Source organism: Apium graveolens, chromosome 1 (genome assembly GCF_009905375.1).
Source record: "Apium graveolens cultivar Ventura chromosome 1, ASM990537v1, whole genome shotgun sequence".
In the NCBI taxonomy this organism is placed as follows: Eukaryota; Viridiplantae; Streptophyta; class Magnoliopsida; order Apiales; family Apiaceae; genus Apium; species Apium graveolens.
Window position 1 is genome coordinate 96853848 of NC_133647.1, and position 21226 is coordinate 96875073.

The following is a 21226-nucleotide window of genomic DNA, read 5'->3' on the forward strand; positions in this document are numbered from 1 at the left end:
ATACGATCTTTGGAAGTCATTTTAGTAAAAGCTCGAGGTGTTTAATATTGGTAAGTGGACGTTGATTCCCTTTAAAATGTACTACTATGGACTTGTAATCGTCCTATAATATCACTGAAATGATTCCCGAGTTTTTATTTTATAAAAACAAAACTGACCGACTCTCGGTCTTACAACTTATACATCACACTCTGTTATAGCTCTAATATTCTTAAATAAAGCACCTCTGGAATACTTCCGGGTTTTCATCAATTTTTACTGACCGACTCTTGGTCTAAATATAACATTTCGAATTCGGTATGAACATACACTAGAAATTATCAATAATTGAGCAAAGTAATACATCTCAAATGTCGTATAACAGTTTAAAGCAATCTCATGCAAATATCACAGTTTTGTAAAATATTCATAACACAACAGTTCTTAAAAGGTAGGGTTTGAAAACATGCCTGGGTATCTTGAGGTGGAGGATGCTCTAGGTTTTGCTCGGAAATCTATAATTATAAACATAATTCGTTTCATTAGGTCCCGTTCTAATTTACGGCTACCCGCACTCATGCACTAATCATTATGCACCCTCTCAACTTATATTACCCTTATTATTTCCTTAAGTCCTTATTCACATTATGGTCGCTTCCTTTTTCAAAGTATCTTAAGTCCATTTTCATTTTCGTCGTCGGCTCTGCTTATGCATTCTACGGTTTCTAATCGCGTGGTCTCGGGTCCGATATTTTTATAAAATTGAAAAATCATTATTTTCACTTGAAAATTTTATGGAAGTTAGGAAACTTAATATTATACTCTCTCTAAAAATTTCATGATTTATGAACACTTTTAAGTTGATACTTTATATTTTCAAAGTTCATGATTCATAGCAGTTTTTGTCGCGTAAATCACTTTTATTTTTCAAGGGTTGTTTTTCAAGAAACTACAGTTTACATCTTCGGGACTTTCTGCAGAAACTTAAAGTTACGTTTTGTTCATTTTAACGAGATTACGTTTATGATCGGAGTTTCGTTTACGCCTTAAATCTTCATACTACCACCAACAATCACCATATCATCATCAACACACTAACTCCTCTCAAGAACATCATGTTCTTGAGGCAACAGCAATCAACCTTAAATCTACTTAACTAAACATCAAATTCTTAACAATATCACCACTAAAACTAGGTTTATAAATAGATACTAAAAGGATCTTGAATTTGAATCTTAAATAAAGTTGGGTCAAAGATTTTTACCTTTCTTGAAATCTTGAGATGTGTTCTTGAGTATGGTGGAGTCTTGGGAGTGCTTGGTATGGTTTTTGGAACCTAAAACCACCATTGAAATCAAGAAACCAAAGAAGAGTTACAATTCATACTATTCACTAGCAACTTTCTTGATTTTATTTCACCCATCAAACCTTGATAAAAAGGGATCAAAGATTTATCTTACCTTAATTTGGTTGTTAGGAAACTTTAAAATTAATGGGAGGATTTAACCATAGCTAGAACTTGAGGTTTTGAATTTGATTTATTGGTGAAGAAGAAGAAGCCGAATGGAAGAAATGGGGAGAGAAGAAGTGTTTTTATGTTTGCTTCTTTGGTTTCTTCTTGGTTGCTTCTTGGAAATAATGCAAGTGGTAGCTTGTAATTGATCTTAGTCCTTTAATTCTTCAACTGGTCCAATAAATCTTGGGTTCAACATTTCTTTCCCTTTCGAATCTCATCACTCCCTCCTCGGGAGGTACTTTCAACAATACCTGGTCAGTTACTTCGTACTTTCTATCTTTATAGTTCTGGTCCGCATATCTCTATTGTTCATTCTGGGCTGCCACTAGCCGGGTTCCGATAAGTTCTAGGAATACCTTTGGTCTGTTGCCTCAACTATGGTCCGGTATCCTCCGCTTACCAATTTCTTCCCAACCTAAGAGAGAATGATTATTTCTTCCGTTAAAAGCTTTGTAGCCATTCCAATGCACGCATGATAACTCGTTATTGTCGATAATTCGATTAACGTCAACTGGTCACTTCATTTCCCTTAAAATCTATATTATGGACGATTAGTGCATCTTGTTTAGAATCATCCTTCAACTTATTCATTTCCCCTCCATCGCTCCTACTAGTGCTAGAGTTTCGTTCCTTAACATTTTCCCATTTTGGGCGCATCATCTCTGTCGATTATTTTATGTAAGAAGTTCTCATCGCATTTCTACATGCTCGCCTCATATTACACGCTTAGCATTAGATTTAACATTTCTTCCCGTAGTAACGTAAGGCATATCCTCATCTTGTTGCCATCTTGAAGGAAGCACCATTTCATATACAATTGATTGACACGTTTTAGGATCGTGGAACGTTCAGCTTCTGTCATCGGTCAGACTTCTTTAATCATTCCTCGTATAATATCTATAGTACTATGATACCTTCTGGGTTGTACTTGTTATTCTCGCTAGCGCCTTAGACGTATTCACGTTTATTGGTACCTGCTACCCGTGGCCTTTATAGATCGTGTACGATCTTCTTTGCCTTCTATCAACTCTGACAATGACATCTTTCATTCTTTCATGTTGTCCTTCGTAAGGGATATCGACGACTATTTTTTGTATGCTAGCGTGGTAAGTACATCTACACGAATTATCTTTCAACAATAGGCGATTCCTCAAACCATTCCAAATAAAAGGAAAGCCGCTAGACGTATCTTCAATGGTCAGGATAGTCCTCTCATTCTACTTGTCGATTTGAGAACTCTAAGTCATTCCTCTATCCGTCCTTTTTTGCAAAATATCTTGGGAAATAGTCATGTTAATTAAATCTTGGGTCCTTGCGCGGCGCAGTCGTTACAAGGTCTCTCTGTCCCAATTATCTCTTCTGCGTTCATAACAATTTTGTAGAGTGGACATCTATCGTTTGCATAATAAAATAAACGGTCTTATTTAATCTATCACTCAAAATCCTCAAATAGCATGACGACTAACTTGGTTCTTGATAATCCTCCTTCAAAATTTATTATAATTAACTCTTACTCCTATTTGGGTCATCTACATGTCATAATCACCAAAATTTTAATCCTCGCCTTTCCATTTTCATTTTCAACCATGTCGAATACTTACTTACCTACTCAATGACATCCCTTTTCATATTCTGTCATGACTAATATGCGTTTACATTTTTAGGCACCTTTAAGTCTTCCTGTTAAGTAATAAAGTGTTCTTTTCATGCGATCCTTCTCATTAGTTATTCTGAGATTTGTCATCCTCAATATATCTTTTCCTACTTAAAGGGTCGGCCACCACATCGGCCTTTCCTTGATGATAATAGATTTCTCAATCATAGCTTTTGATCAATTTCACTATAGCCTCTATCTCGTGTTCAGTGTAAAAAAAATTCCAAAATTTTCTCATAAGTAAACTCCTTGTCCCTTTCAGTCCGAACCTTTTTGAAATTATTCTAGATCATTATTAGGATGCCTTATGTCACGATCCTTAAGCTGCGTGGATGTATCATTAGACTTCACGCAACATCCTCTTTTTATCGTCGAGAATTTCTAGCACGGGATTGCTACTAACCTTACCTTCACGTTTTGAAAATCTTATTCCTCAATTCCATACATGCTTGGTCTTTCCCGAATTTATCAGCACCTATCGCGATAATGTTTCATAGAAGTGTACCTCACTAATCACGTTGTATCCCTATTTTCGTTCTTCTATAACCATATTAAAGATACTTATGATAATAACTAAACATGATATTCCCTTTTTTTTTTAAAAACAACTTACGCATCACGATGCTCCGATTGCACCACCATAGCACTGAGCTTTCAGTCTCATATTACAACAATCGGTTCTCAACTATACCTTTCTTTCTTCAGAAGGCAATTAGCCTTGGAAAAATGATTTTCACGAAATCGATAAAATTTAGACAATCTTAACAAGATTTCAAAATCTAACCTCTGAACAAATAATGAACTCTGAATAAAAGAGTCGCAACACTCAGAAGATTTATAACTTAGAAGGAAGAATACAACAAGGACTATCCTTCCATGTCCTTAGAATTTTATATTGTGATATTATGGAGAATATTAATTGAAAGCAATGATTGATGAATAATAACACCATACGAATGATACTTGTAAGATTTTACCATTGAAAGAATACTTTTCTTCTCGAATAATGAAAGAAATATCGAATAACATCCTCAACCAAAGGTTAACCATTGAGGTCTCAAAGAGGTGCTATTTTGAAAGAAGGAATTTTACCCAATGATCAATAAATAAGGAAGTATATTGTTCTTCGATCACTTTATAATTTTAATTGGATATTATTATACAAACAAAAGAATAAAATATTTCATGAACAAACTATTTCATAAAACTGAATATGAATTCTTGTTTGAGTGGGCGACCTAGTTAGGTCTCAATTAAATCATTCTTTGAAAATTTCATCAACAATTAAATCTGGCATATATAATGCACTATGGAATAATAAAAAATTGGTTGGAAGTGGAACTAGAAAAATAATAACTAGTCCATATCAAGCAATATTATCAACCGGCTAAGAAAATGGTCAGCACAATTGGTTTGGCCCACGACAACTAGCTAAAACGATTAGCTAGACTTTCATCATATTAATTAAAATTTCGACTAGGTAGGACATTAACTAGTCGTTCCTGAGAACATATACAACTAAGCATATTTCAGTTTGTTCAAAAAAGAAAATCTCAATATCGTAACCACTAAAGAATTTGTGGCTACTTGGATGACGATTTCAAAATAAAGAGTTTTCCAATTTTAGCCGAGAAATACAATTATAACTCCGAATCGAGTGGTCTTGGCATCGGAACAATCAATAGCCTCTTATCAAATATTTCTTGCCAATAAAAGGGTACACTCAAAGGTGTTTTCGTTCACATACTTTATTAGATTCTCAAATAGAATTGAATTTGAAATACTAATATCAAATTGATACCCTTACTATGATTTCAAAGTTCAATATACAATTTCATCCCGATTAGAAAAAAAGGATTCCCGAGGAATCTATGGGTATTAGATCATCCATGTCTTTAACAATTTGTTAAATATTTACAATCTTGACTGAGAAGAGTAAGTATGAAAGAAGAATCAAATGAGGATATTCATTATGAATATTAATCAATGAATTGAGGAAAAAGAAATTCCTTGGATAATTAAAATAAAGTATAAATAGCTTTGAGCCGAACAAGAAGATTGTAATCTATGAATGAAAGTTCATTGATCAACTAAAAGAATTGAACAAGTCCTGATGCCGAGAAAGACTATTCAAGATGGTCACATCAGAAGTTCAAAGTAGGGAACAAAAAGGATTGCCTTATATGACTTATCAAGGCAATACGAATGATCAACAGTTTGGAGGGAGTAACGTGACAGTGAGTAGGTGCCAAAATATCTCATTTTAATCCTAGCTCTCGTCATTATCCATTTGAGGATGATACCACCTCTTAGTCTTTGTAATTTCATGTTTCAGCTAGTGTCTCCTTCATATCATTTTAAAATCTCTTACTAATCTTGACTTTCGCACGTATATCTGTCATTCCAGTGTTTTACCTCGAAGACCTTACTCGGAAATATTCCAAAAGCATCCATTAAGCTGATAGGGGCCTGCTACACGCATCTGTTACTAACTACAAGTGGCCAGTTCCCCCTGGGAACAGATCAAAGAGATCTCTCAGGGATCTCGATGCAGTCCATAAGTTCGGTGGCAGGTGTGTGTAGTTGAATTATACGTTTCCAAATATATTAGAGGTCTATGATTATATATACGTAGTCTCTGACATCATTTCTACCGAATAATTCCACTCTAGACTCACTATTCTATCCTTTTAGAAGGTTCTAAGATTGAATCATCACTTATTGTAATCTTACGCCATTTATTTATAGACATGCCATCAATTCTTGACGCTCTTGATCTCTGAGTTAAATCATCATAACCCTTCATGTTAAGTACACTAATAATATCATGTAATGTACTCATCTTACGATAATATTCTTATATTACATTCAAATATTACTTAATAGAATTAAGATCCTTAAGAGTATATTAGGCACTATTTCTGCTGAATTCGTTATTAATACGATATTCAAATCCTCATTGGTAAAATGACACTGTCAACTAGTTTGGGCAAATAACCTCAACTGTATACTAATAATTAGACTTCATGATCCTCACATGTGATGCCCCTTCACGGGAAACCTATAAAGAACTATGAGTAACAAGGCTCATGTTATCATATGGTGTTGGTAATATCGTCTTTGACCCAAATGCTCTGGAGACTCAGCTCTAAGTTCTACATCCACATCCTTGCCAAATCATATATGTGACGCCCTCCAAACCCGGGTCAGAAGTTTGGGGTCCATACATACACCTTATTTATAACCTGCTTATAACAATAATAAAGATAATAATAATATGCAGTGACCCTACTTACCAACTACCATGGATCGCAACAGGTTAAAGTATGCACACAAGCCAAACACATCTACTTATATTACAAACCGTTTAATTCCCAACTATTCAAACTCAGAACTGAGTATTAAACATTATTACAAACTTTTACAAACTTAAATTATCCCAAAAGAAGCCTACTAGCTCAGCTTGATCAACCTGTACCCCTAGCTCTCGCGCTGGACTGGGGATCCTCGCTACCAACTGGTTCCTTTTTAACTGGAAAAGAATATAAACAACATCGCACAAATGAGCTAACTAGCTCAGCAGGTCACAATGATAAAACTGAGAATAATGATCATCAGGTGAACATGGTTATGATATCAAGTGAACAATGGATTATGATTTAGAATTGGATATTATAGTTTCATTTTAAGAAAAACCAAGGTTAGGCTACTGATCAGTCACGTACTAACCCCGAGCAAAGCACACAACACTGCTCTAACTACTGGATCCAAGGCACACATTGGCCTAACATGACCATTATATGGTCTGACCACGAATCTGGTCCATAATTTTATAAAAACAATCCAATTCTAACATAATAACAGAATAAACAATAATAAATAATAAAAAGAACATTAACAACATTGAGTGTTCAATAATGAAAGGGTTTCAATCTTCGTAAGGATCAATAAGGAAATTTCAAAGCTTGGATGCTGGGTAAGGAAAGAATTGGATAACAAAGGAAATGACATTTTAAAGTTTCAAGGATTTGGTCTTTCAAAGCATAAGATACAATGGTTTGAGTATGTAGGTAATTCAATTCAGTGTATGTTATTTAGTTTGTATGTATTTGTGGAGTAGTATCGTATATTTGTGGTTCATATCTGGGTATACCATAATCAATGGTCTAGAAAGAATTAGGTTTACGGCTCAAGATCAATAGCTGGATTCATGGTTAGGGTTCAGTGCTTCAAAGCACTTGTAATATAAAACAGGACTATCAATCACTATAATATCTCGAGAAAGTTCAGAACACTTGCCTGGTATTAGCTTACTACACTTCACTCGCTTCCAATCACAATCGTCTTACTCCTCAACTACCTGTTTCCCTTTCCTACATCTTGCCTCTTCTGCTCACATATCATAAGCATCTATCAATATTCAACTCATATGATTCTATTCAATACATACTCCTATCTACCCTTCGTTTTACCCAAATCCGATCAACGGATTGAAAGTTACGCAATAAACATGTAAACATTGAATATACAGACCGACCGTAAACCAACAAGTCACATATAAGACATAATTTGTCATATAATCAATGATATCTCATTTATAAAGAAGTCTCGGGTCATAAATAGGCTTTCAGTTTCTTAAAATGATTTTCAAAACATTTTTCGGAATTAAAACGGGTCGTTGGATCGATTTCGGAATAATAAATAGGGTTCGGTTGGCCAATTCTGGCTTCAAAACAATTTTATAATAATTATAGAGCCTTGGAAATAATTTAGATTAATATTTTAAAGCTCGAAACTATTTTTCGGGATTTTTAAATCATTATTAAATAATAAAATCTAATTAAATAATTAATTAAAATCAATTAATAATTAATTAAATCAATTAATCAATTAATTTTCGAATTAATTGACCAATTAATCAATTAAAAACTAACTGAAATTAATTAACTAATTAATTCCGATTTATTTTTGAATTAAAAATAATTTTTGGAATTAAAATAATAATTTTTAGAATTTTCAGAAATTAAAACGAATTTTTATAATAAAAATAAATTGGAAATATGATTTTTGAATATTTTTAAAACAGGAATCCAACTTTTGCAAACTCTGAAAAGTTCTGGGACTGAACTTCATCGTTTTCAAAAGTCACGGTACTAAACTGCAATTTTTCCGGCCCTCGCCGAAAAACAGTCGGGGTTCGCCGGAGAACTCGACTCCGGCATCCTCCCATTACCACAAACTCCAGATTACATCTACAATTTACCAAGAATCTAACCATACTCTTTAATCACACAAACAACCCCTGAATAGGCCGGAAAATAGCCGAGAAGTTCGCCGGTTTTCGGCGAACTCGACGTAAACTTCAAAGGACAACTCCCTTCTCTACAGACGTCGTTGATTTGTGAAACTCGTACGACTGGATTGCAAATTTCAAAGAGAACACAACTCACTATACCACAACATCTATCTATCCCGAAATAAGAAACCCCCAAATTTCAATTAAGAACATTCATACGGGTTATAAACCCTAATTTCATAATTCGAAAATCAAACTCAATTTTGAACATGTTATTGAACTCCAAATCAGACGTATAATATTTCAAAATCATCAGGAAAACAAGCTCTACAACATGCAATCATCAAATCATACAAACAATCATTCGAACAAAAATTCATATTTTTAGTAAAATTAATTAGAAAATAAATAAAAATATAGAAAATAAACCTTGATTTCTGATAGAGCTTTTCAAAACCTTCAAATCGGTTACTCGAGCTTTCCAAACAAAGATCAATAACACCTCCAAAACTTGGTTTGATTCTTAGAAGATTATATGAATATAAGATTATTCTCTGGAAAATTATATAATTATCTGTCTGCAAATGATTTCGATACGAAATAGAATACGGTAAAAGGCTATTTATATTTACGGAAAAATAGTATCCCGTTGGATCATTCCAGATATAAAACAGTACATTTATTTGTAAAAACTGATCCAAACGGTATCGGTTTTCGGGACAGTTATCCAGATCAGTACAATTTGTACTGCAGTCTTGGTCTCAGTGCCTGGTTACACATATTACGAGGTAATAATTGGGATAGTTTAATAAAAAGCTCCCGTTTATCGAAAATACGAGTTTTATTGATTTATCGAAACGAATATTGTATCGAAAATGTCGTGCCAGGACCCGCGCAGGACAAACCGTACGCCGGATCGAAAAAGTCGAAACATGGAATATGCTCGGAATATTACAATTAGGTTAGGAAAGAGTTCTCAGAAGAGTTTCGGGTTCCAAAAATGTAACAACGGATGACGTCGGTTGGTTCCCGTTTTTATAAAATAGATTTTTAATACTCGGAAAAAGATTTTATAAATTTCTTATGATCCTTATAAATCCATAAATCATAATAAAAATAATTAGGAAGATATGACAATTATCTATATTTTATTTTGGACATATAAAATTAAAATACTCAATTAATAATATTTTCAAACATCTAAACGCATTTAACACTTAACAATTAGTTCACAGAATAGATACTGAACACATATATTAAGTAAAAAAATAATTACACAATATATCCCAGATATTACAATATATGATTCTAATTTTTCTTCTCATCATTCTGATAATCTCCAATGGTCCTATTAGTCATGCTTTAATACCTCAAATATACACTTATCCTCACCTACCCATTGGGCTACATCTGGTAGTCCAATGATGAACTCTATATGAGCTCTTACGCAATCTCGCATCTAGACAAAATGCTAACACTCTCATCTCTAAATACTATAACTTAAGGCTCTGATACCATTTCTGTAACGCCCCCAAATCCGGGGTCAGGAATCTGGGTCGTCACACCATCCTTCAATCATGTGTAACCTGCATTAACTTAATAATCCAATAACTCCATATCACAGACCCTCAATCTCACACACTCACAAATTATAGCCTTAGAAATGACGTACAACAAGTATCATCTGTTATTAAAACTTAAATGCACTTTACAGGATCTCAAACAATTATTCATAACCTCTACATGAAGTTACAATAATTACGACTGTTATCTTATACCTATCTGATACTCTGGCACACCTGAGACAAAGCTGCCAGGGATTCTCCCCATGACTACAAGCAACTAAGTCCCACACCGGCATACTGGTTATCTGTTGTGTTGTGTCATTTAAAAGAAAGCAAGAGTGAGCTATAATGCCCAGCATAATAATATACAGTATGAAAATGACGGTATGATAAACTTACGTAAACTATTATATGTGATAATTACGTTTTATTCGAAAATAGTTTTCCTTGGTGATATACACCTTCTTATGAAAACAATCCTTTAGTGGATTTTATTATCCTGCGAATACCTTAATAGTAAACCCAACACCTAGGCTTGGGTTACGGTATTGCATTATAATTCCAATTGGAAGAATAGGACACTCGTTGGAGCCACCGCATACGATGATCTGTCGTAATACGATAATAGTAACCTTTTCTACTAGTAGAAGGACGACACCTTCGTATCCCGGTTATCACCTTTGCCGCATTCGGGCTACGTGTCCCATTTTTGGGTATACACATACTTCACAAGTTCCTGAGTACACAGAGTACCTTCTCTTGTGGTACCTTTGGTAGTCCATATAGCACACATAGTACCAGAGTCTACCCCTCCCTTGTCCTTTTTAAAAGAATTCTATCATATCTCGAGAACTCGAACCACATCGAAGTTCCCCAAGCGTTTTTCTTGTTGATAGAAACAATTTATCTTACTAAGATATAAATATATATATATATATATATACGTACTTCCGAAATTTTCGGAGGAAGTACTAAGGATGTGAGTTGACCGTTGTCAACAGATAATTAAATAAGGGGAAAAAGTTTCTCCTTAAAACTATATTCAAAATATTAAATAAGTCGGGATAATATTCTCCGACGATCTAAAATTATTCGAATGATTTTAAAAAATCGGAAAGTATTTTAAATCAGGTTATATGTTTTTTAAATCATAAATAAACTCTTTACTAAATAGTAAATAATTAAATGATAATCGATAAATAATTAAACCTCGAAGGAGTTTACTTTTAAAAGAATAAAATAATATTCCTCAACTAATTTATGTTTAATACATTAATAACTTTAATATTAATCGAGATTGAAGTAAATATTCACTGGAGAATACTTCTCCCTAATAAATGAATAGTAAGTAAATAATTCTTGTTCAAATGATAAAGTATAGTTGAGGGAATCCGATCTTTGGAAATCGTTTTAATAAAAGCTTGAGGTGTTTAATATTGGTAAGTGGACGTTGAGTCCCTTTAAAACGTACTACTATGGACTTGTAATCGTCCTATAATATCACCGGAATGATTCCCGGGTTTTATTTTATAAAAACAAAACTGACCGACTCTCGGTCTTACAACTTATACATCACGCTCTGCTATAGCGCTAATATTCTTAAATAAAGCACCTGCGGAATACTTCCGGGTTTTCATCAATTTTTACTGACCGATCCTCGGTCTAAAATATATGCACGCCACACTACTCGCTAGCGTTAACGTTCTCAATTATAAACTCCTCCGGGATACTTCCGGGTTTTTATAAGCTTACACCGACCGACTCTTGGTCTAAATATAACATTTCGAACTTGGTATAAACATATACTAGAAATTATCAATAATTGAGCAATGTAATACATCTCAAACTTCGTATAACAGTTTAAAGCAATCTCATGCATATATCACAGTTTTGTAAAATATTCACAACACAACAGTTCTTAAAAGGTAGGGTTTGAAAACTTGCCTGGGTATCTTGAGGTGGTGGATGCTCTAGGTTCTGCTCGGAAATCTATAATCATAAACACAATTCATTTCATTAGGTCCCGTTCTAATTTACGGCTACCCGCACTCATGCACTAATCATTATGCACCCTCTCAACTTATATTACCCTTATTATTTCCTTAAGTCCTTATTCACATTATGGTCGCTTCCTTTTTCAAAGTATCTTAAGTCCATTTTCATTTTCGTCGTCGGCTCCGCTTATGGATTCTACAGTTTTTAATCGCACAGTCTCGGGTCCGATATTTTTATAAAATTGAAAAATTATTATTTTCACTTGAAATTTTTATGAAAATTAGGAAACTCAATATTATACTCTCTCTAAAAATTTAATGATTTATGAACACTTTATGTCAATCCTTTATATTTTCAAAGTTCGTGATTCGTAGCAGTTTTTGTCCCGTAAATCACGTTTATTAAAACGGTCATAACTTTTGATCCGTAAATCGGAATCAATTGATTCAAGCACCTAAAAGATACTTATAACATTTTATATATTAATCAAGGGTTATTTTTCAAGAAACTACAGTTTACATCTTCGGGACTTTCTGCAGAAACTTAAAGTTACGTTTTGTTCATTTTAACGAGATTACGTTTATGATCGGAGTTTCGTTTACGCCTTAAATCTTCATACTACCACCAACAATCACCATATCATTATCAACACACTAACTCCTCTCAAGAAAATTATGTTCTTGAGGAAACAACAATCAACCTTAAATCTACTTAACTAAACATCAAGATCTTAACAATATCACCACTAAAACTAGGTTTATAACTACATACTAAAAGGATCTTGAATTTGAATCTTAAATAAAGTTGGGTCAAAGATTTTTACCTTTTTTGAAAGCTTGAGATTTGTTCTTGAGGATGGTGGAGTCTTGGGAGTGCTTGGTATGGTTTTTGGAACCTAAAACCACCATTGAAATCAAGAAACCAAAGAAGAGTTATTATTCATACTATTCAGTAGCAACTTTCTTGATTTTATTTCACCCATCAAACCTTGATAAAAAGAGATCAAAGATTTATCTTATCTTAGTTTGGTTTTTAGGAAGCTTGAGAATTAATGGGAGGATTTAACCATGGCTAGAACTTGCGGTTTTGAATTTGATTTCTTGGTGAAGAAGAAGAAGCCGAATGGAAGAAATGGGGAGAGAAGAAGTGTTTTTATGTTTTCTTCCTTGGTTGCTTTTTGGTTGCTTCTTGGTTGCTTCTTGGTTGCTTCTTGGAAATAATGCAAGTGGTAGCTTGTAATTGATCTTTATTCTCTAGTATATATCCTAGGATTTATTCTTGTTGCCAAATCTTTGGACAAATCTAGCTAGGCTTCCTAGTTTACAAGCTAACGTAATTAGCTCAGCCATTTAGCTTACTATTCTCTAGCCCTTGGTTGATCATCCTATACCTTAGCTCAGTATTTGATAAAGTAACCATGGTTACTTTCCTACCATGGTCAGTTAGTGCGTTACATTTATTTAATCATTTACGCGTTCGCTCGGTCGCTTAAATGTTTTTGTAATACTTTCTCGTAAATGGTTCGCGACGTAAATCCTTTGGTATTTATTCCTTATGTTTTGAATTATCATACTTGGATATAAATACGTATGGTTTTAAATTCGTAATTATATTGTGATTCCCATAATCCTCGAAGATTCCTAAATATGGTCATTTTTTAAAGTTCGTTTTCTTCGAAAACTAATAGCGTTTACATACACTCATTTGGTACGTATAATCATAATATCAACTTCGAATCTCATTTTCTCATGCACAACATAGTGTGGGCTAAAAAGTTTTTCCACGCCCGTCAGGGTTACTATTCATTAAACGTTTTTCAAGGTCTCAAAAATTCAAGGTATTATATTACTATTCATAAAGGTCTTTCACCGATGTCAAAAATTTGGGTTCTTACAGTTTTCCATCCACAAAATTTGTGTACAGCAACTACCAGCAGCAAAATATTCAGCTTCAGCTATATAAGTAGAAACTGAATTTTGCTTTTTACTGAACCAGGACACAAGCTTGTTCCCTAGAAATTGACAGGTTCCTGTTATACTTTTTCTATCAATTTTACAACCTGCATAATCTGCATCTTTATAACCAGTTAGATCAAAACCAGAATCTCTAGGGTACCAAATGCCAAGTTTTAGTGTTCCCTTAAGATTTCTGAAAATTCTCTTAATAGCTATGTTGAGTGGCATATAGGACACTTTATTATGCTCTAATAAGCTTTGAATTGGTGTATTTGTACTCAAGTTGTTATGTGTTTTAATGTGTTTTCTAGCATTTTTGCATTTCAGGCACTATTCAGGTAATCAGGTGAATTAGCATTGTTTTGGTGCTAATTTGGTGTCCAAGTGGTGTTGGAATAAAAGCTTGTGGAAAGCCATCTCGAAGCAGCAAGATTTAAGAAGAAATCTGAGTTTTTCCCAGAAGGACAGCGCGCCCGCGCTGTGATAGCGCGCTGCCGCGCCGGGGTTCCAGAAATGCAGCGCGCCCGCGCTGTGATAGCGCGCGGTCGCGCCGAAGCCAAATTTCAGAATCCTGTTTCTATTACAATTCTAAAAGGGAAGTGTTATTCCCTAACAATACAAAAAGAATTACAGAAGGGGGGGTTGAATGTAATTCTGGCTTCTTTTTGAGATTTAAGAAAAATGGTTCCAACTCAATAATATATATGTGTTTGATTTGTAGAGTGCGGAATGAAAGAATTATATAAATCAAAACACAAGTAATAAAAACATAAGTCTTTAAAACTTTTTGGTGGATTTGAATGTATCCACAAGATATATATATATATATATATATATATATATATATATATATATCAAGAGAACCCCGTGAGGCTTGAATAGCACACAGCTGCTTTACAAGTGAACAAACAAACTACAGAGAAAATCTACAGAATACAGCTTACAAATGTTTCTCTGTGAGGCTTAAATAGCTCACAGCTGCTTTACAAGTGAACAAACAAACTATAGAGAAATTCTAGAGAATACAACTTACAAATGTTTCTCTGCTAATAATGTATTTTCTTAGATGTTTGTTAGTTTTTTGGTTGTTTGTTGGTCAGTTTGTTTTACTAGCTACACTTGGTTTATATATCACCAAGTTTACATGGTAATAAGACAGGATAATAAAACAAAACCTATCAAGTCTAACTCCATGCTGCTTCACTACTCAATTCCAGCATCTTTGAGTATCTTCAAAATAGCATGGAAATGGTAATGCTTCTATATTCTCAAAACCCTGCTAAACAGGCTGCCACATTCCTTTTTCAAACACCCAACGCATGTGACTGTGTTGTCACTGTCACCAGATATTTGAATTGATCATTCGTCGGGTACATGCTTGTTATCCGTCGGGTAGCCTTGTTGATCATCCGTCGGGTAGCTTTGTTGATCATCCGTCGGGTAGCCATTTATCACTTTACTCAATTTCATTTGTGCAAAATTACAAGACATCTTATATTTACATTTAATCAACGTATTCTGCACATCTACTAGTAGTCTACATGATTTATAAGCTACTACAGAATCTATACAAAGTTGTTTGCAGAAATGTGCTTCATGACTTATTGTTACATAAGCTACTCACCCGATGGATATCAATTAGTCATCCGTCGGGACTATAATTTAATCATCCGTCGGGACTATAATTGATCATCCGTCGGGTGCTACAAAATTCACTAAGTTAAATCTACTAAGGTGTTTTGTTTAGCTTATCATCAAGTACCCAACGTATTCCTAACAGGAAGGCTTCCAGATTGTTGAGGGATGTTATATATATTCATATTAGGTCATTTTTAATATATATCAAGTCAGAGGTAGACCAGAGCGCAAGGAGAAGACGGTAAGAGACCTTTAGCACAATTCAACAAAGGCGAAGACGATCTAGTTTATTCTTGTGAATCTTAGTTTTGAGTTGTAATTTGGATGCTTGTTTCTTATTTTGCTGAACCTATGCTCTTGTTTGTACTTGGTTTTATTTATTCATATAAAGACTACATTTTTTATATCATGTTTTCATCGGAACCCACGTTGATGATGAGTCCAATTATGGGCTAATCGTTATCGTGGGGTTCTAGCAGATTTATTTATGGATTTCTTTAGTTAACTTGTTTGATGCTTTAGTATGTGGTGATTGTATGATATCCTAGTATTGGTTGTGCGTATTCGTCTTATGAGCATCGCGAACTTATAAGATAGTGTAATTCTTAATGAAGCGAAAGTGAATTTAAGGATCTGGAACTTGCCATGCTAGCATAGGTTCATGTATGAGTCATGCATGATTCGTACGTAATTTTAACCATCTTACTTGCTCTATATAATCAATATAGATAACTTGTGCTTAAACCGTTATGTTGTCAAATTCTATAGACATATAGGGTCTCAATATAATTGGTGCCTACTCAGCTTCTATCTCTTTTGTGGATGTCTAGTAGAATGGTACTCGTGCAACGAAAGTTAGCGTTTATCAGTTTCGTGTTATCTAATTAGTGTCATCACCATTGCATGCTAAGGTTAAGAATAATAAGGCTATTGAATGAAGTATTTAATGAAGTTAGAATCCCATGTTTATCATATATATCAATTCAGTCAATCTTATTCTCGTAGTTATATTTGTTAGCGTAATTCTTAGTTATAAACAATCTCAATTTGTTATCGTCTAGCATTGGATAATAACCATACATTGTTTCTTAGGTGCATAAATTAGATAGTTAACCAATACAGTCTCTGTGGGAATGAACTAGAAAAGATTCCATACTACTTGCGAACTCGTATACTTGCGTGTATTATTAGCGCGTGTTTAGTGACCAACAAGTTTTTGGCGCCACTGTCGAGGACTGCAGTGTTAATTTATAGTTTATGTGCTTTCCATCAGTGGTCGTTAAAGTTCATTGACTTGGAAATTGTTACTTATTTGTTCCTTGTCTGGTTTCAGGTACTCTAGCGAGGGTGTATGCATACGCGTTCACGTACTCGTAATAGAATACTGGAAAAATCCGAGGAAGAACTTGCGGTAGTTCGTAGGGAAGTTTTTGAGGAAGAAAAGAAGGTAGAAGAAGAAGAGAAAGTTGAAGAGCCAATTGTAGTAGCTATGGGTGATCACGTAGAAAATTCGAAGGCTTTGATGGACTATTCTAAGCCTAAGATTAATGACATTCAGTCCAGCATCATCAGACCAGCCATCAGGGCTAACACTTTTGAGATGAAGTCAGGCATGATCCAGATGATATAGAACTCAGTTCAGTTTGGGGGTTCTCCAACTGAAGACCCCAACATGCACATTAGGGATTTCATCGAGATCTGTGACACTTTCAAATTTAATGATGTGACTGAAGATGCTATCAAGCTACGACTCTTCCCATTCTCTCTGAGGGACAAAGCTAAGTGTTGGTTACACTCTCTACCAACAGGGTCTATCACAACTTGGGAAGATCTTGCTCAAAAGTTTCTCTGTAAATTTTTCCCCATGGCGAAGACTGCAGCAATCAGGAATGCTCTTACCTAGTTCGCGCAGTAAACTGGGGAATCTCTGTGTGAGGCTTGGGATCGATATAAGGAGATGCTAAGGAAGTGCCCACGCCATGGTATGCCTGATTGGATGATTATTAACTGCTTCTATAATGGCTTGGGTCCTACTTCTAGGCCCATGCTTGATGCAGCATCAGGAGGAGCCTTGTGGGCTAAGAGCTATGATGAAACCTATGAACTTATTGAACTGATGGCTGCTAATGAGTACTAGAATCCTTCCCAGAGACTGACTCAGGAGAAAGTAGCAGGAATTCTAGAGTTGGACAAAGCAACTGTTATCGCTGCCCAACTTAAGGCTTTGATAATGAAGGTGAACACTTTGGCTAATTATGGAGTTAATCAAATCACTAGTGTCTGTGAGCTCTGTGATGGTGCCCATGAGACTGATCAGTGCGCAATTTCTTGTGAATCAGCTCAGTTCATGAGCAACTTCCAGCAATCGCAGCAACCTGTGCCAGCCACCTATCATCCTACCAACCGCAATCATCCTAATTTAAGTTGGAGCAAGGCTCAAAATGCGGTTTAACAGCCTTATTAGTAGTATCCAACTAAGCAGTACAACCCCCCTGGTTTTCAGTAACCGCAGTATGCACCAAAACAACTCCAGCTGCAACCAGCTAATGAAAAATCTGAATTAGAGGAGTTGAAGCTTATGTGCAAGAGTCAAGCTGTTTCTATCAAGACCTTGAAAAATCAAATTGGGCAAATTTCCAATACCTTGCTAAATCGTCAATCTGGTTCATTGCATAGTGACACTGAAGTTCCAGGAAAGAAGGAAGCTAAGGAGCAGGTAAAGGCAATCACTTTGAGGTCTGGGAAGGTCGTGAACCCCGAACAAACTCTAGAGTTGACTAAAGAAGCTGGGACTGAGAAAGAAGCAAAGCAGCATAATGAAGAAGTGGAACCAAGGAAGACTACTGTTGAGCAAACTCCTCCTAAGGGTAATACAGGGGAGAAATAGATCTATCCTCCACCGCCTTTTCCTAAGCGGCTGTAGAAGAAAAAGCTGGACAAGCAATTTGAGAAAATTCTGGAGGTGTTCAAGAAGCTTCATATCAACATACCTTTCGCTGAGGTTCTCGAGCAGATGCCTAGTTATGCAAAGTTTATGAAAGGTATTCTCTCTCGGAAAGTGAAGCCAGATGATTTAGAGACCGTCGCTCTCACGGAGGAATGCAGTGTTGTGCTTCAGTAAAAGTTGCCTCCAAAGCTTAAAGATCCAGGAAGCTTCACTATTCTATGTACTATTGGAAAAGTATCTTTTGACAGATGCTTATGTTACTTGGGAGCTAGCATCAATCTGATGCCTTTATCAATCTTCAAGCAGTTGGACTTACCTGATCCCAAGCCAACTTATATGACTATGCAATTGGCCGACCGTTCTATTACATATCCACGAGGTATTGTAGAGGATGTCTTGGTCAAGGTTGATAAACTCATCTTTCCTGCTGATTTTGTAATTCTTGATTTCGAGGAGGATAAGAATATTCCCATAATCTTGGGAAAACCTTTCTTGGCAACTGGCCGAAACTTGATCGATGTGCAGAAGGGTGAGCTTACAATGCGAGTGCTAGATCAGGATGTTACATTTAATGTGTTCAATGCTATGAAATTTCCTACTGATAATGAGGAGTGCTTAAAAGTGGTGTTGGTCGATTCGGTGATCACATCGGAACTTGATCAATTGCTAAGGTCTGATGCCTTGGAAAAAGCCTTATTGGGAAATTTAGATAGTGAAGATGACGAAGGTGAAGAGCAATTGCAGTATTTGAATGCTTCTCTCTGAAAAAGGAAGATTGATATGCCTTTTAAAACTCTTGGAATGGAGGAATTGAACAAAGGTCCTAAACGCCTCAAGCCTTCTATTGATGAAGCTCCATCTCTTGAGCTTAAGCCTTTACCTGAACATTTGAGGTATGCGTTTTTAGGTGATGCATCTACTCTGCCTGTTATTATTGCATCTAACCTTTCAGGTAGTGATGAGGAAAGCTTTTGAGGATTATGAGAGAGTTCAAGTCGGCAATAGGATGGACTATAGCAGATATCAAGGGGATCAGCCCTTCTTACTGTATGCATAAAATTCTGCTGGAGGAAGGTAGCAAGCCTATAGTCGAGCAACAAAGAAGACTTAATACTATCATGAAGGAAGTAGTGAAGAAGGAAATTCTGAAGTGGCTAGATGCAGGGATCATTTATACTATCTCTGGCAGTTCGTGGGTAAGCCCGGTTCAATGTGTGCCAAAGAAATGTGGAATTACTGTGGTAGCAAATGAGAAGAATGAGCTTATTCCTACACGGATAGTCATAGGATGGAGAGTCTGCATGGACTATTGGAAGTTGAACAAATCCACTAGGAAGGACCATTTTCCATTTCCCTTCATTGATCAGATGTTTGACAGGTTGGCCGGTCATGAGTATTACTGTCTTCTGGATGGTTATTCGGGTTACAATCAGATTTGTATTGCTCCAGAAGATTAGAAGAAGACTACCTTCACTTGTCCATTTGGTACTTTCGCCTTTAGACGAGTTTCTTTTGGTTTATGTGGTGCACCAACCACATTTCAGAGATGTATGATGGCCATCTTTTCTGACATGATTGGCCAGAATGTGGAGGTGTTCATGGACGACTTCCCAGTCTTTGGCGATTCTTTTGATGAATGCTTGCAGAATCTGGGACACGTTCTCAAGAGGTGTGCTGAGACCAATCTGGTTCTCAATTGGGAGAAATGTCATTTTATGGTGCGTCAAGGCATTATTCTCGAGCACAAGGTCTCTAATAAGGGCCTAGAGGTGGACAAGGCCAAGGTGGGGGTCATTGAGAATCTTCCTCCACCTATTTCTGTTAAGGGGATTCACAGTTTTCTTTGTCATGCAGGTTTCTATAGGTGTTTCATCAAGGACTTCTTGAAAATTTCAAAACCTTTGTGCAGTTTGTTAGAGAAAGATGTTCCTTTTAAATTTGATGACGAGTGCCTTACAGCTTTTGAGACATTGAAGAAGAGTTTAATCACGGCACCTGTCATAACTGTACCTGATTGGAATGAGCCTTTTGAGATGATGTGTGATACAAGTGACTATGTAGTTGGATCAGTTCTTGGGCAGACAAAGAACAATTTATTTCATGTAGTCTACTACACTAGTAAGACTCTAAATGGTACTCAACTGAATTACACTACTACGGAGAAAGAACTTTTGCCTATTGTCTACGGTTTTGAGAAATTTCAATCTTATCTACTTGGGACTAAGGTGAAAGTTTTCATTGATCACGCCGCCATTCGATATCTCGTCTCAAAGAAGGACTCGAAGCCTAGATTGATTCGACGGGTTCTTTTGCTCCAAAAATTTGAATTAGAGATCAAGGATAGAAAAGGAACTGAAAATCAAGTGGCTGATCATCTTTCGTGTTTAGAGAATCCTAATGCTACTTCATTGGACAAGATATTGATAAATAAGTCTTTTCCTGACCAGCAGTTGTTTGGAGTGCAAGAAGAAAAACCGTGGTTTGCAGACATTATGAACTATCTTGTGAGTAATATCATGTCTCACGGTTTATCTTATGCTCAAAGGAAGAAGTTTCTTCATGAGGTGAAGTGGTATATGTGGGATGAGCCATTTCTTTTTCACCAAGGAGCTGACCAAATCATCAAGAGATGTATTCCTTACAGCGAAACGGGGGGGGGGCTCTTGTGAGATTGCCACTCA

At 35.6% G+C, this 21226-nt stretch overlaps 1 non-coding gene across 1 annotated transcript; it reads right to left on the minus strand.

Moving 5' to 3' along the window:
• Nucleotides 1–17477: 17477 nt before the first annotated feature.
• LOC141683251 (small nucleolar RNA R71) lies at nucleotides 17478–17584 on the minus strand. The gene has a single exon (XR_012560205.1). It is a non-coding gene; the product is annotated as a small nucleolar RNA R71 (small nucleolar RNA).
• Nucleotides 17585–21226: the final 3642 nt, after the last annotated feature.